Below are 15,357 nucleotides of genomic sequence, written 5' to 3'. Positions count from 1 at the left end.
GCGTACACTTTACCAGCCATAGGGTCAAACCATAGTCCTATTTTGCTATCTCTTTTTCCCGAGCTAGTAAAAAGGAAAAAAAAAGTTCAAATTTGAAGCTTTTTGGCTTGAAGATGAGGAATGCGAAGAAATTATCAAAAATTTTTGGCACTCGGCATAATTGGAGCATGAAGACTCGCTGAAAATGATGAAAGTAGTTTCCTTAGTTCTCACTAAATGGAGCAAAACAAAGTTCTCAAATGGAAAGAAGAAAATAGATCTTTTAAAGAGAGAACTCAAGGAAATCTCCAACAGCCAACAATTACATTGTCATAGACAAAAGGTGTAGATTCTGAAGAATGAAATCGGGAGGTTATGGTGACAGGAGGAGATGTATTGAGGTATGAGATCGAGAGTAAACTGGTTGAAATGGGGAGACAAAAATACTATATTTTTCCACATCACAACAATTCAAAGGAGACAGAGGAACAAAATTTCCATGCTACAAAATGAAGAAGGGGAATGGATTCATGATTTAACTCGACTAAAACGGCAAGCATTGAATTCTTTTGGCAATCTTTTCAAATTAGTTGGCCCTCAAAATTTTCAGTCAATACTAGAGGAATACCCATGTGTAGTAGGGGAGGACATGAACGAGATGTTGACAAAGCCTGTGACACTAGAAGAAGTAACTGAAGCAGTTCACTAGTTGGGATCTAAAAAAGCTCTAGGGCTAGATGGCTTAAATGGTCAGTTTTTTCAGCATAATTGAGAGGATCTACAACAAGCAGTATATAGGGAGGTACAAAAGTTTTTCCGCTCAAGGTATCTCAACCTAGAGTTGAACAAAACTCATATTTTCCTCATCCCAAAGATCCCAAACCCAGAAAAGCTAGAACAATTTCGTCCGATCAGTTTGTGTAACTTTGTGTATAAGATTATATCAAGTCTTGGTTAATCGATTGAAAATATGCTTACTAGATTTGATTTCTATAGAGCAAAGTGTCTTCGTGAGGGGAAGACAAATTCAGGATAACATTTTAATTGTCCATGAGGTGCTACATCAGTTGAGAATAAGAAAACGAAAGAGAAAGTTCCAGGCAGTGCTTAAACTTGATATGCAAAAGGCTTATGACCGAGTTGAATGGGATTTTTTTGAAAGCGTGTATGCTAAAAATGGGGTTTTTACTGTCAATGGGTGATGTGGATTATGCAATGTGTGACAACGGTATCTTTTGTGTTAAGATAAATGGGGAGCCTCTATCTTATTTTCAACCATGAAGAGGAATCCGACAAGGTGACCCATTTTCTCCCTACTTATTCATCCTGGTTGGAAATGTGTTATCTTATTTGATGAAAAAGGCAACAGAGGATGGAAGTATAAAGGCGATTAAGTTGAATAGTTCTTGCCCCACATTGTCTCACCTCTTGTTTGTTGATGACTCAATATTTTTCCTTGATGGAACGACTAGGGAATGCCAAAATGTTGCGGCTGTTTTGAATCAGTATTGCTTTACTTCGGGGCAATCAATTAATTTAAACAAGTCAGGGATATATTTCAGCAGAGATGATCATAGAGTTTGAGGCAGAATATGGCCTATGAGCTTAGAGTTCCAGAATTATAGAAGACTAGGGGGCGCCAAATAAACAAATGTTTGCTTGGATACTAGCCAGAGTAAATATGAAACTAGAAGTTGGGAGGAAAATCTGATGTCAAAAGCCGGAAAAGAAATACTCATTAAAGCAGTGGTGCAAGCATTACCACAATATGCTATGTCTATTTTTAAAATCCTCATCTCCTTTTGCAGGGCAATTGAAAAGAAAAATGCATCATTTTGGTGGAAAAATGGTGAAAAACAAGCTGCGCATCATTGGAGGAATTGAGATGTGCTAAAACGGGGGACGGATAGTGGAGGACTTGGTTTTAGGGATCTAATGACTTTTAATGGGGGCTATGTTAGGAAAACAATCATGTAAAATTACTCAAAATCGATCCTCATTATGGTCTCGAGTATTTAAAGGGCTTTACTTCTCGATTGTGACTTCTAGCATGCTAGGAAAGGGAATCAACTATCTTGGGGGTGGCAAAGTGTTTTATTGGGGAGATCATCTATCCATCCTTCCATAATGTGGTTTGTGGGTAATGGGGAAAAGATAAAAATTAGAGAAGATAAATGGTTACATAGGGGAGTCATTGGTGGTCCAACCAACATTAGAGAGCCTAAAAGGGTAGCTGAGTTGATTGTCCAGGAGGAGTCAAAGTGGAATGAACAGGTAATGAAACAGCTATTTGATGAACAAACTGTCAATGAAATTCTTGCTATCCCACTGAGGTCACACGACATTGAAGACAAACTAGTTTGGTTAAATGCTAAATTCGGCTCCTACACAGTAAATAGTGGCTATAACTAGAACAAAGACCTTTCAAATAAACCAAACCCAAATTAGGCCTCCTCCTCATATCAAACCCCCAGAGCTTTGTAGACTAAAATTTGGAAGATTAATACACTACCAAAAATTCGATTTTTCCTATGGGCAATATGTCAAAATGCTTTACCAACAAAGGAAAATCTATTCAAGATGAGTATTTTACCAGACCCGAAGTGTGATTTATGTCAACAACATCTCGAGACAGTTGAGCATATCTTTGTTCTTTGCTCGTGGAAGAAACAAGTTTGGTCCGATCCTCCGTTGCAAATCAAAATTCCCACTCAAGGTCTTCCAAGAATTGAATAATGGCTCTTGAACTTTAGCGTCACATTTGTACCATTCAAGCAACTTGCAACTATCCTTTGGCTTATTTGGAAATCAAGGAACAATTTTGTATTTCGAAGACTAAAACCAAATCCACAATAGTTGGTGAACTTAGCTTTCGTAGCGCATAATGAAGCAAGCAGAAGCAAATATGGAAAAAAAGGGAAAGCTGTTGAATGTCAAAACTTACCTCAAATTTAGCGAAACCCGAAACATGGAGTATTGAAGATTAATATCAACGCTTCCTTTATTGAAGGTTCAACAACTAGAGCGATTGCCGGTGTGTTGCGAGATAGCCTCGGAAGAGTTATAGATGGATTTGCCAAAATAGTGAGGGTTAGTTCCGCAGCTCAAGCCGAGGTTAGTGCTCTTGTAGAAACGCTAGTTTTCTTCTCTGATCATGCTATGGATTGTCTTCAACTAGAGTTAGATTGTTTAGACATGGTAAGCGCTCTCACAAGTGCTGATCATTTCAAGTGGGATATACGTGTGCTTATCTTGATCTTTTGAAAAACTTTTCCAATTTGAAGCTGGCCTATTGTAATAGAGAATCCGACAAAGTGGCAGACTGGGTAGCTAAGGCCTAAAGGAAAAATTCCTTGCCACAAAATTGGAACCTTTATTCCCCTTCCGAACTTTGGAGTCTACTTTGTTTTGATGCTGTGTTATTGTACTCACAAGCTAAGAGTTAATGATGTCCTTTGTTATTTTAACAAAAAAAAAAAAAAAAAAGTGTCCTTTGTTTTTTCTTCTTGATAGCTTTTCTCATGTCTTGCATAGGGGGCCGGGATTGTGTTTGGACATTGATTTAAGTTGTTTGAATATCATAGATTTAGAGTAACCTCTTTTCCTTTAACTTACTCAAGGGGGGCATTGCCTTGATTTATTCTTAAAGTACCCGAGGATGAATTTCACAATGTGAATCATAGTCACTCAATGGAATGGGGAAGGAAGGTAAAATCATGCTTCGGGACACCACATCTAAAAACTTAAATAGACTCTGCCCTTCAGTCTTGCTCCTTGCCATGTTCATATCACCTAAAGTGGTTTTTGATGGATTATTTCTTTCTTCTTTTTGATGGGGAGACTTTCCTGTAGTTTATCTATACTTGGAATCTGAATAATCTGACGAAATTTCTTTATTACTTTTGGTCTATACTTGTTTCATAGTTGTAGTTGCGAGTTTGCGATGAAATGAAGTTTTGACTTAAATTTTGAACTATTTCATAGCCTGCAACATTGCTAATGGAGGAACTTCTACATATAAGACAAGCTGTGGGATTTCTTGTGAGTTTACTAGGATTCCCCATGTTTTATTCTCGGCCTTTCCTAAAAAGGTGGGAAATGGAATAACTATAGTAGCTTCCTGATTGCAGATTTGTCATCAAAGCCTAGAAATCTTTGGATGAGATCACTAGCGAACTTTGCCTGTTAGTTGCATGGATCACCATTCAAAGATTGAGACAATTTTGTGGAGCTCAAGCAATTGTTTTTAGGCTTTTAGTTGGTTATTATATAAAACAAATTCATGCTTCTAGCCAACACTTTGTATAACTACTAAATAGCTTTTGGTGAGACCACTTCCATGGATCCACTTGGGAATTGGACTAGGTGGATCCATGCAACTAACGGGCGGTTCTCGATTCAATTTTTTGGAATTGGTCCTTAACGGACGATTTCTGATTTTAGGTCAGAATTTGTCCACTCGAACCATGCACACCTCTAATCACGATTGCCTCTGCTAACCTACCATGCACCAACTAGCTATTGCAGCGCCTTGCCCACATATTGCCACCACCTCCTTTGCCTTTATCCTTTGTTTGTTCAAGATGTGAGATGAATCTAGATTTGAAACGTCGAATTTAGGTTGCGAATTGTCCCAAATTCGGCATCAATGACCTTAGAGATCCCATATGTGTTAGGGGTATGCAAAAAAATCAAGAATTGTGCGAACCACCTGAAATTGGATGGGATTAGTCTAGAATTGATGATTTTCACGAGGATCGGTCTGGTTCTCGATTTAGTGAGTATCGGTTTGGTTCTCGATTTCAAGTGTGGAAGCACTCACCCACCCAACTGGACTAGACCAGTATATATACATATTTCAAAATGGAAATTTCAACTCAATTACTTATTTAATTTATAATTTTTCGACCAATATATATGTACCAGTATGTTTGAAGTGTTGGACATTACTAAGTCCATAATTTTTTAGTAGATTTCCCATGTTGTGTTTCTGTCATTGTCGTGGAGTAACCTTCGTTTTCCAGGACATTAGAGAGGTCACTAACACTGGATAATGCCCCATCTAAGAGAGATGTGGAGATTGAATAAATTTAGTCTGCATTGCCCATTCATAACGCTCTATATTTGGCACTAGAGGTGTATAAAGGAATCGGGAATCACCTGGATCGCCAGGAATTGGGCCAGAGAAGTCCATAAATATTGTGGCGCTTTCTCGTCACGATATGAAATTAAAAGCCAATGCCTCGTTTTAAAAGCATAATTATGTCTTTCCTTAATCATCCCATGATTAAATTAGGTTGACGTTGAAAAAAAGATGGATCAAATGATTAATATTTGACTTCTGTAAAGGTTATGACTTCTAACGTAGAATCTAATTTTCCACATGTTCCCGATGTCAAGAAACTTCAAGGGTCTGTTTGGTAATTATTCTATTTCAAAGAACAATTTTTGCTCATAAATGATTTTTTTCTGATTTTATTCCTTGAATGAGTTTCTGAACATTATAAGATGTTTCATAACTATCCAAAATTTTCATTCCCAAGATAGGAATGCGTTAGATACAATTCATAAATTCTTTTGTGACTTGAAATTTCTTTTACTAATTTCAAATTATTTTATTACATTTTTCTTTTTTTCTTCCTTTAATCGGGCAACAGCCCCAGCGAGGCTCGATCTCGTTGGGCCACCATGAGATTGGCATTGCCCAGCCAAGGTGAGGTTGTTGGCCCTCATATGGCTAGTCGCCAGCCATTACCGTGGCTAACGACTAGGGAAAGGAAGAAGAAGAAGAAAAAAGAAAAGGGAAAAAAGAAAAGAAAAGATAAAGAAAGAAAGTGATCTTGATTCTGAAGTTGTTCTCGAGAATAAAGAAGCCATTTTTTTTTTTTGCTTCTTGATTTTATTCCAAATATATGACCGGGAACTAATTTGTTCCTCGGAAAAAAAAATTACCAAATTAATTTTTGTTCTTTTTTTGTTTCAGGGTACAAAAGAATAAAAGCATATATTATCTTGCCGATTATCAAACAAGCACTAAGAGAGGACCACGCCATGACTTTTGGAGAAATTAAGTTCTTATTAACGAGTATTGTTAATTTGTTCTACTCTATAATTTTTCAATCCTTAATCAAAATTAATGGCTTGCAATTCAAGCCGAATTTAAGGCCAAACAAGTTTTAATGCTTTATATAGAAATTGGGCTCACCATGATATTTATTGATGAATGCAATTTTATAGGGATTCGGACATGCTTACCTTGAATATCTGTTGTCCTCCAACATTGGCAACCTCTTTGTTGCAAGCCGAAGTGCAGCCTCAAGTGTCAAACGAAGCCCCTTTGCAACCCCTTTGCCCTTTGTGTCCAAGGGCCTAGGCTTGAGATGTTGCATTCAATGCCGCCAATCCTAGAATTCATGTCCCCAGCTTTGGAGATCCTAGATATTGTGTTCTTCAAGGCCAATGACGCCATTGGCGACCTCTGCATTAGGAGAGAGACAAGATAGAGAATGATAATGGTTGATAGAGTTTCTTTGTTTTTCCCCCTAATTTTCTCTTTTCTAGTTAATTTGTATTCAAATTTTGATTTGGACAATAATGCCTTATTTCGACTCATTGGCTAGCGAGTCAAATCCTTATTTGAGGTTGATTTCAGATTCCTATTTGAAACAATATCTACTTTAAGTCATCTTTTAAAAAAATCTACCTCACTTTAGATCATTATTTGGAATTTTTCCTTGATGTTCGTAGTATTTTAATGGTATTACTATTTCTCAAATAACAGGCAAAGTCTCAAGATTAGTGATGTGAAGTGTGTTGCTAAACTAGATATTTGTCACTTGTTTGCATATTTGTTTACAATTTAGGGATGGAAATCTTAAGAAATGTAACTAAAACACAATTCATCTCTAAAACTTTCAAAAAATACAATCAAACTCTTAAATTCATCTTTAAAAAGCATAATGAAATGCTTTTGTCAGTGTATAAGTTGACGGAAAAATTAAGGGTTAATACTATGAAAAACCCTAAATTGAAATATTTATTATAAAATTACCTCAAATTAATTTTTTGACCACAAAAAACTCCCAATTGGTACACTTTTGGCAAATTTATTTCAAATTTATTTATTTTTACTATAAAAACCTCAAACTTGTCAATTTATAACAAATTTACTCTTTGTTAGTTTTTGTTAAATTGGATTAATATCTTGAAAAACCACAAATCGATATACCTCTGACAAATGGATGATAAAACCATAAAATTGGCATATTTGTGACAAATTTGCACACTATTAGTTTCCATTAAATTGGATTAATATCACAAAAAACCATAAACCGATATACACCTATGAAAATGGAAGGTAAAATTCCAAACCGGTACACCTGTTAATTAAAATGTGTCATCTGACTTAGCAATTTGACGATAAAATTTAATGGAAACTAATGGAGAGTAAATTTATCATGGGTGTACCGTTTTTGATTTTTTTTTATGGTAATTTGGAGTAAATTTATTATGGATGTACTAGTTTGGAATTTTTCATAATATTAACCCAAAAACTAAATATAATGTTGTTTTTTCGATGACCTATAGCATTGAAGGGCATGTGATGGTGCCCTTGCTTGGCCACTAGTGAAGGTGGTCGACCATCATCCGCAAAATAGGAGCTACATTGTCCCAATTTACTCTCTCTCTCTCTCTCTCTTCCTTTGAGTTTCGATCTTCTATTTGATGTGGCGCCTAATCAACACCTATGTGGCAATGCATCAAGGTTGGGTGCCGTTAGAAATATTTAATAAGGTCGCTTCAAATTTCTATCACTTAAAAGGGATAGAGTTAATAAAAGTACTTGATTTTAGAATTTGATTATATTAGAGGTGATTAATGGCCAACTTCGAGTCAGGCCAGGTACATAAGTCGAGCCTCATTCGTCACCCAAACCCACCAATTGAAACAAAAGAACTTATGTATGAAATTTTAGAGTTGGACCTAAGTTGAGACAGACTTTATAATTATAGGATTGTTCAAACCCTCTCAAAAGCGCCCTTCAAGCATATGTGGCCTGAGCGGGCCGTGAATTGTTAGGTTTATGATCAGGTCTAAATTGCACTATTTGAATGCTTTAGATCTTTAATTGAACTTATGTTTGTAATTTATCATTGTTCGTTTGTTTTGTGGAAAATGAATAATTTCAAAAATATTTTCCTAAAAATAGTCATTTGTATTACTTACAAAAGTGAATGAAAAGAAAATATATTTATTGTCCGCATAAATTATTGTTGATAACGAATTTTTTTCTTTAGCTAATTATTTAAAACAGTACAAGCAATAATTTCAAAAAAATAATAATATAATTCTAAATCTTTTATTTTTCATGAATAAATGGAATTTGAGATTCAATATTCATGTACCTTGTAGTATCTTTCTCTGCTAATCTCCCGAGCAATAAATAAAGGGGTGTGCTATTTCCACCTCTTGTATAACTAAATCCACCCCATTTTTCACTAAAAAGGCAAAATTGCCCTCATTCATTCAATTGCAATTTAAAGTGATAGCCCAAATTTATTTAATTGCCTTTTTATTCTCTTTTATTTTTACTTTGTATCTAGTTATTAAACATTTCGCATATTTTATATTTTTATAATGTGGCTATCTCATGTATGTTAAAGGTATTTTTTTTTTTTTTTACTTTTCTAATATAAGTTTTGTCAAAAAGAACAATTTTCAAGAAATCTTATTCTTTTTTACGTTGTTGAGCAAATTTATGAGTTAATTTTCAAGTAGAATCTAGAGATCAACTTAAACAATTTTGTAAAACAATCTTATCTTCATAAAGTTTTACTTTTGTTGTGCATATCATCATCAAACCTTGTCTTAATTTGAAATTTTTCAAAATCACTTCACGGATGATATTAATTTTTGTCAATCCAAATTATGAGATTTCATTTGCATTTAAAAAAGAAACATTTCTTATTATATGATGTTGTGATTTAATTGCCATCTTTTAAAGTTTCGCATTGGAGAATATAACTACGATTTTATTTCAGAAATTCTTTATAGAGGTTTTTTTTTTTTTCATCGATCATCCATTAAATGTGTATGTGTATAAAAGGCAGCAGTTAAGAAAGAATTTGATAGTAATACACACGACAAATAAGAAAGTCTATAAACAAGTTATTACCTTAAAAAAGTGTATGTTAAATTTTTTCCAGATTCTACTTGTCAAATAATCCATAAATTTGTCAAGTAACGTTGAAAAGAATAAGGTTTCTTGAAAATTTATCTTTTCAGCAGAACTAATTTTTACATAAGTAAAATCTAACAAGATATTGAAAACACAATACGTTTAATATACAGAGGATTCCCAAAAAAAATGTGAAATCTTAATTATGGCAATTAGATCTTACATAAAAATAGAAAATAGGAAAAGAATAAATAATTTGGGCCATCACTTTAAATTGTAATTGGGTGATTGATGGCAATTTTGCCTTTTCAATGAAAATTGGGTGGATTTAGCTATATAAGGGGTGAAAATAGCGTTGTTCTAAATTTGTCACAAATGTATCAATTTGAAGTTTTTGGCATTACATGTGTATATTTTGACAAAAAAAAAAAGGCATCATATGTGTATATGTTTAGGATTTTTCATGATATTAATTCTATATAAAAAGAATTGATTAATAAAAAATGAATATAGTATTGATGGGAAAATCTCGGAAAATATGTGGAAAGCTATCTATTATAGGGAAAAGATTAAATAAGTACCTTGCAAATCTAGGTAACATTGAAAAATCAGAAAGTAACTTTAAGCATTAAAGAATTCGAAAAATTAACAATAGCCTGGGAAATATGTGGAACTGGAAAGCTATCCATTACATGGAAAAGATTAAATAAGTACCTTGCAAATGTAGGTAACATTGAAAAATCAGAAAATAAACTTAAGCAGTAAAGACTTCCAAAAATTAACAAAAGCCTAAGATACTCGGGAAATTGACATAAAAATATAAAGTGCCTCAAAACACGTTAAAATTTTTATGGATTTTAAGGTTCGAAACTACTGCAAACGAGAAACCCTATTTGGCCAAAATATATGCTCGAAATGAATTTTTATTTATTTATTTGATATTATAGGCATCTAGATTAAAAGTTATGGTTGTTTTCTCCCACACTAAATGAATTGTTGTCCCAGGCCCGCCTAATAGAGTGTTGACTATTTGAAAGCTTCGGAAAGTCATCAGCAGCAGCGTCCACTTCACAATCAGCATTTTAACGACAAACCAAAATAACTAAAAATTTTATAGGACATGGTGACGTATTATTTTTTCTTTTAGGCGACGGAGGTGTGCCAATTTAATTCGTGGAACCATATTTAAGGATTGAATTGGCAATTTCTTTGGGTATTACCGAGACTTATTGTGGAGGTAAACTTGCAAGTAGCTATTTTTCTACTTCAAAAATCAATTTAGGGTGCGTTTGGTAACGTTTTTGTTTAAAAATTGTTACATGAAACAGAAATAGAAAAAAAATGTTTCTATTCCGGAACAATTTTTGAACAAAAAAAACGCGTTTGGTAAACTTGTTCCGGAAATAAAAATAAACAGAAACACGTTTGGTAAATTTGTATAATTTTTTTTATTTCTTTTATTTTTTAATATTTTTATTTTATTTTTTATATTTTCTTTCTTACTTTTCTTGTTATTTTTTTCTTTTTTTCTTCTTTTGGCTCGTCGCCGCCTCGCCATGGCCATGGGCCGGCCGACGAGGGCCGGCGGCCTCGCCCGGCCACGGCAAGGCTCGCCGGCCCGCCGAGCCTCGCCGTAGCCGGGCGAGGCTCGGCCCGCCGGATCCGGGCGAGATTGAGCTCACCCACCCGATGCGAGGTCGGCCTCGCCTTGGCTAGGCGAGCTCGAGCTCGCCCGGATCCGGCGAGGTCGAGCTCGCCCGGCCGACCGGGCGAGGCTCGGCCTCGCCGAGCCACCGCTAGGTTGGTGTCGCTTGGCGGTGGCCCGACGAGGCCGAGCCTTGCCGCCGCCGGCGAGCTCGGCCTCGCCGGATCCGGTGAGCTCAAGCTCGCCCGCCAAGGCGAGGTTGACCCTCGCCTAGCTACGGCGAGGCTCGGCCTCTCCGGTGGCCGGCGAGCCTCGCCGTGGCCGGGCGAGGCCGCCGCCCTCGTCGGCCGGTTGCCGGCCATGGCGAGGCCGGCGACCGGCGAAAGAAAAAAAAGAAAGAAAAAGAAGAAGAAAAGAAGAAGAAAATAAAAAAGTGTTTCTTAATTTTGTTTCGTAAACAAGAAATAACTTTTTTTTTTTTCTTGTTTCTGCTTTCGATGTGTTTTTGAGAACAAAAAAACAATTTTGGAACAAAAACGCACCCAAACGTGTTTGTTTTTTTTTTGTTCCCGGAACAAAAAACAGAAATTTTTATTCCTGGGAACAGAAACAACTTGCAACCAAACGCAGCCTTAGTTATTCATTTTGATGACACAATCGCTTTTCAAATTGGAAGTGTGCTAAAATATTTTCAACTAGTCAAGATTTTCTATAATTTTAAGGAGGGAAATGCAATTGCAAAGGCCATGTTTGGTAACCATCCAAACATGACCAAATTCTGATTTTTTGTTCCCGAATCGCTTTGGGCCTAGAATTGCGTTTGGTAAAATTTTTGTTTCCGGGAACAAATTGGGAATAGAATCAAGAACAAAAAAAAAAAAAAAAAAGTTGATTCTTATTCCAGGAACGAATTTGAAAATTAAAATCAAGAACTCTTCTTCATCCCTTTGGCCATCTCGCGACCGCCGTCCACCACCGCCGCCACCGTCCGCCGCTTGCCGTCCACCGTTGTCGCCGTCCTCCGCCGCGATCGCCGTCCGCTGCCACCGGTCGCCGTCCGTCGCCGCCCGCCGGGTCCAAAGAGCTCGCTAGACTAGGGTGAGGTCCGGCGAGCTCGTCGGAGGCAAGCCCGCCATCGGCGAGCCTCGTCCAAGGGGCAAGTATCGGGGTGAGCAAGCCTTGCGACGCCCACCCCACCGGTGGCTAAGCGAGGCTCGCCCGGCCACCTGGTGAGGCTCGCCCAGCCCGCCGGTGGCCTAGAAGGCCTCGCCCGGCCCGGTGAGGCCGGCCTAGCCACCGGTGGGGCTAGGCGAGCCCGCCCACCGGCCGGCGAGGCTCGGCCGACAAGGGGCCGGCCTCGCCGAGGGCCGCAACGCTCCAAAGAGGTCGCGCCCCTCGTCCCTCGGCCGGGCCGTCCGGTGACCGGCCACAAGAAGAAGAAGAAGATGAGAAAAAGGAAAAAAGAAAAGAAAAAAGGAAAAAAAAAGTAAAAAGAAAATGAAAAAATGAAAAAAGAAAAGAAAAAAAAAAAAAGTAAAAAAATTATTTAAAAATTAAAAGAAATTGATTTGAAACAAAATTAATGAGCACCGTACTAAATGCAATTCCATTCCGAATCAGAAATTTTGGACCAGCTACCAAACGGCTTAAAATGCTTAGAATCGCCTCCAATAACGAAAAAAAAAGAATCGCTTTGATCATAATCTACTCCTGAATAGAATCGTTACCAAACACGCCTAAAGCAAATAGCGAGTTGGGTTATCCCATCCAACAAGGCGGGTGATAATTATGTATTAGATAGGCGATCAATATGTTTGCTTTCTTTGTTGTTAGGTAATTAAATTGGATTGTTTATTACGAGGAAAGTAACCATATAATTTTCAGCTTTTTTTTTTGGTAACCCAGAGAATCTCCGTGCACCGCTTCGTGGTTGGAGTAAACCTTGGAGGGAGTAGAGTCACCACCACCCTTTCTCCCCGGATAAGTCGTGGATTCTTTTCCAACAAGACAGACAACGCAGGGATTCGAACACTGAACCTCTTGCGAAAGGAACCAGCGCTCAACCACTACGCCGCCACCACGGGTGGTTATAATTTTCAGCTTTGTACCTTTATTCATGCAAAGAAGAAGAAGAAGAAGAATAAAAAAGTCAGAGTCACCCTGAACACACACGAGTGAATTAAGAACCACATGTTAATTAATGTACGATGCATATAATCGTCATGACAATGAGATTTATGCTAGTCGATGATTAAGATGGAATGAACATTCGATTGCTCAAAACCATAATGTCAACAAAAACGTGAACCTACCAGAAGAAAAAAGAAACACATGCTTGTCAAACCTTGGAAACATATATGAATATCAATAGACATTAAATCATTTTAAACTTTTTCATGTAACTTTTGAAAATTTTAAGGTATTTTGAAATTCATGATTTGAAATCCAAAACTTTATTTTTCAGAGTCTCTGACAAACCTGAAGGTTATCATCATGCTTATACATCATGATCATTAGGATTTGGTTGCACAGAGATCATTAAAGAGTCAGTATTGGGTCGGACCTAATTTGTTGTCCAAAATATCCTTCAACTACAAGAAAAACAAAAGACTATCGCGTGAAATTTTCAGTGCGGGCCTAACCCGAGCCTGACTTTACCAGTCAATGGCATTGATCAAGCCCGCCTGAAAGAGGCCTTCAGGAATATGTGGCCCAGGAGGGCCCGTGGATCGTCAGATCGGAGCTAAATTGCACTATTTTTTTTTTTAAGACTTTAGAATTTAATTACATTTTCGCTATAAATTTTAGATTCTTTAGTTCGGTGTCTTGATCCTTATAATCTATTTTATATAATTTGACATTCTTTATTTACGTACATTGTATTACCTCTATGCTTATCTCCTGTTCAATAGATTAATATACTGCCTTTGATTAGACTTACGTTCCGGACATCCAACTCCTCCAGAATGATATTTGAGGGGAGAAATGGAATGATCCAGGAAAGTGCAGCTTATCTTTCATGTTTAAATCGAAGAATCACTCGATAAGAACAGTACTTCAGGTCACTTTTCAAATTGGGAAAAGTATAAAAAGAAAAACCCGAATTTACTGTATTGGTATCAATTCTGTCATAAATTTTTTAATTGGACGAATTTAATTTTATATTTTTCATATTGATACCAATTTAATATATTTGGCCAATTTAGGCTGGAAATCGGTAATGTGGACACTAGCGATCCAATGGGGTATCGCTGATGCTGATGTGGACATTTTTAAATAATTTTTTCATTCGTTTTCCTTTCTTTGAACTATGGATGGTACTGGCCATGGTTGGTGATTGGCCTGGGCAAGGGCAGCCCTTGCCCGATTCGGTGAGGGCTGTCCTCACCCAGGTTGTAAGGGTCTCGTCCTCGTCAGATTCGGCGAGGGCCGTTAGAAAATAAGTAAAATTGATTTTATTTTTCATTAGTTTTTGGGCCAAGAGTAAGCATGACGCATGAAGCTCTTCAAACCGCCAAAGGTAGGCGTATTTTCTTTTATTGGTCGAAAAAGGTAGGCGTCTTTAAGAAGCCCGGGTTGGTCAAGGAAAGGAGCCGGCAATACAAAGGAGAATATAGCATGCATGTGGGCCAATATTTAAGACATGAGAGACTTCTGCACGATGTATGGGACACGAAGACTCACACTTTGAACGACAGCTTGCACCGGAAAACTTTTGCCGCTTCACTAGGCGGTGGTCTTCTCCTCATATGTACGTATGTTTACTTGGTAGGTTTTAGAAGTAGAGTAAAACAAAGAGAGCTTCTGAAAAAATATAGAGAGATCGAGAGAGAGTAACCGTTTCTCATCTGCAGAGAAAAGTTTTTCTTAGCTTTATAGTGCGCCGGACTATATACTAAACACCTTCTTGTCTTGTGTCATTCTTCTCTTTTCATTCTCTCTCATTTTTGTTGTGTTTTACATACGAGCTTCCGCAAACCTTTACCCTTTTGGTTCCAATAAGGGCGACCCTCTCCCGTGGCCAGTCATCGGCAATGCCCAGTATCGGCCACAGGCCAAAGAAAGGAAAAGGAAAGATAAAATGATTTTTTTTTTTCAAAAATAATATAAAAAATCGAAAAATTAGTAAAAAAATCATTTTAAAATATCAATGTTAGTCCTAGTGATGCCATATAGGATTGCTGGTGTTCATGTCATTGATTTTCGACTTAAATTGTCAGATGAACTCAATTTGTATCAATGTAAAGAGGTTTAGAACTAGATTGATCTAATTGAAAAGTTTAGAACTGAATTGGTATAAGTCCAATGAACTCAATTTGTACCAATGTAAAGAGGTTTAGAACTGAATTGATCCAATTGAAAAGTTTAGAACTGAATTGGTATAAATACAATAAATTTAGGTTTTTTTTTTTTTAATATACTTTTCCCCTTCTGATTTTATATACTTCCCAAAATGTCTTAGTTAGCTTAACTTGACTATTGACTCGGACCTTCATGTTGATTTTGATTAAGTAGATTCAATCAAATCATGTTTGCACAGCCGTATATATGTTCA

Source organism: Eucalyptus grandis, chromosome 11 (assembly GCF_016545825.1).
Source record: "Eucalyptus grandis isolate ANBG69807.140 chromosome 11, ASM1654582v1, whole genome shotgun sequence".
NCBI lineage: Eukaryota > Viridiplantae > Streptophyta > Magnoliopsida > Myrtales > Myrtaceae > Eucalyptus > Eucalyptus grandis.
Note: the sequence above shows the minus strand (reverse complement) of the source record.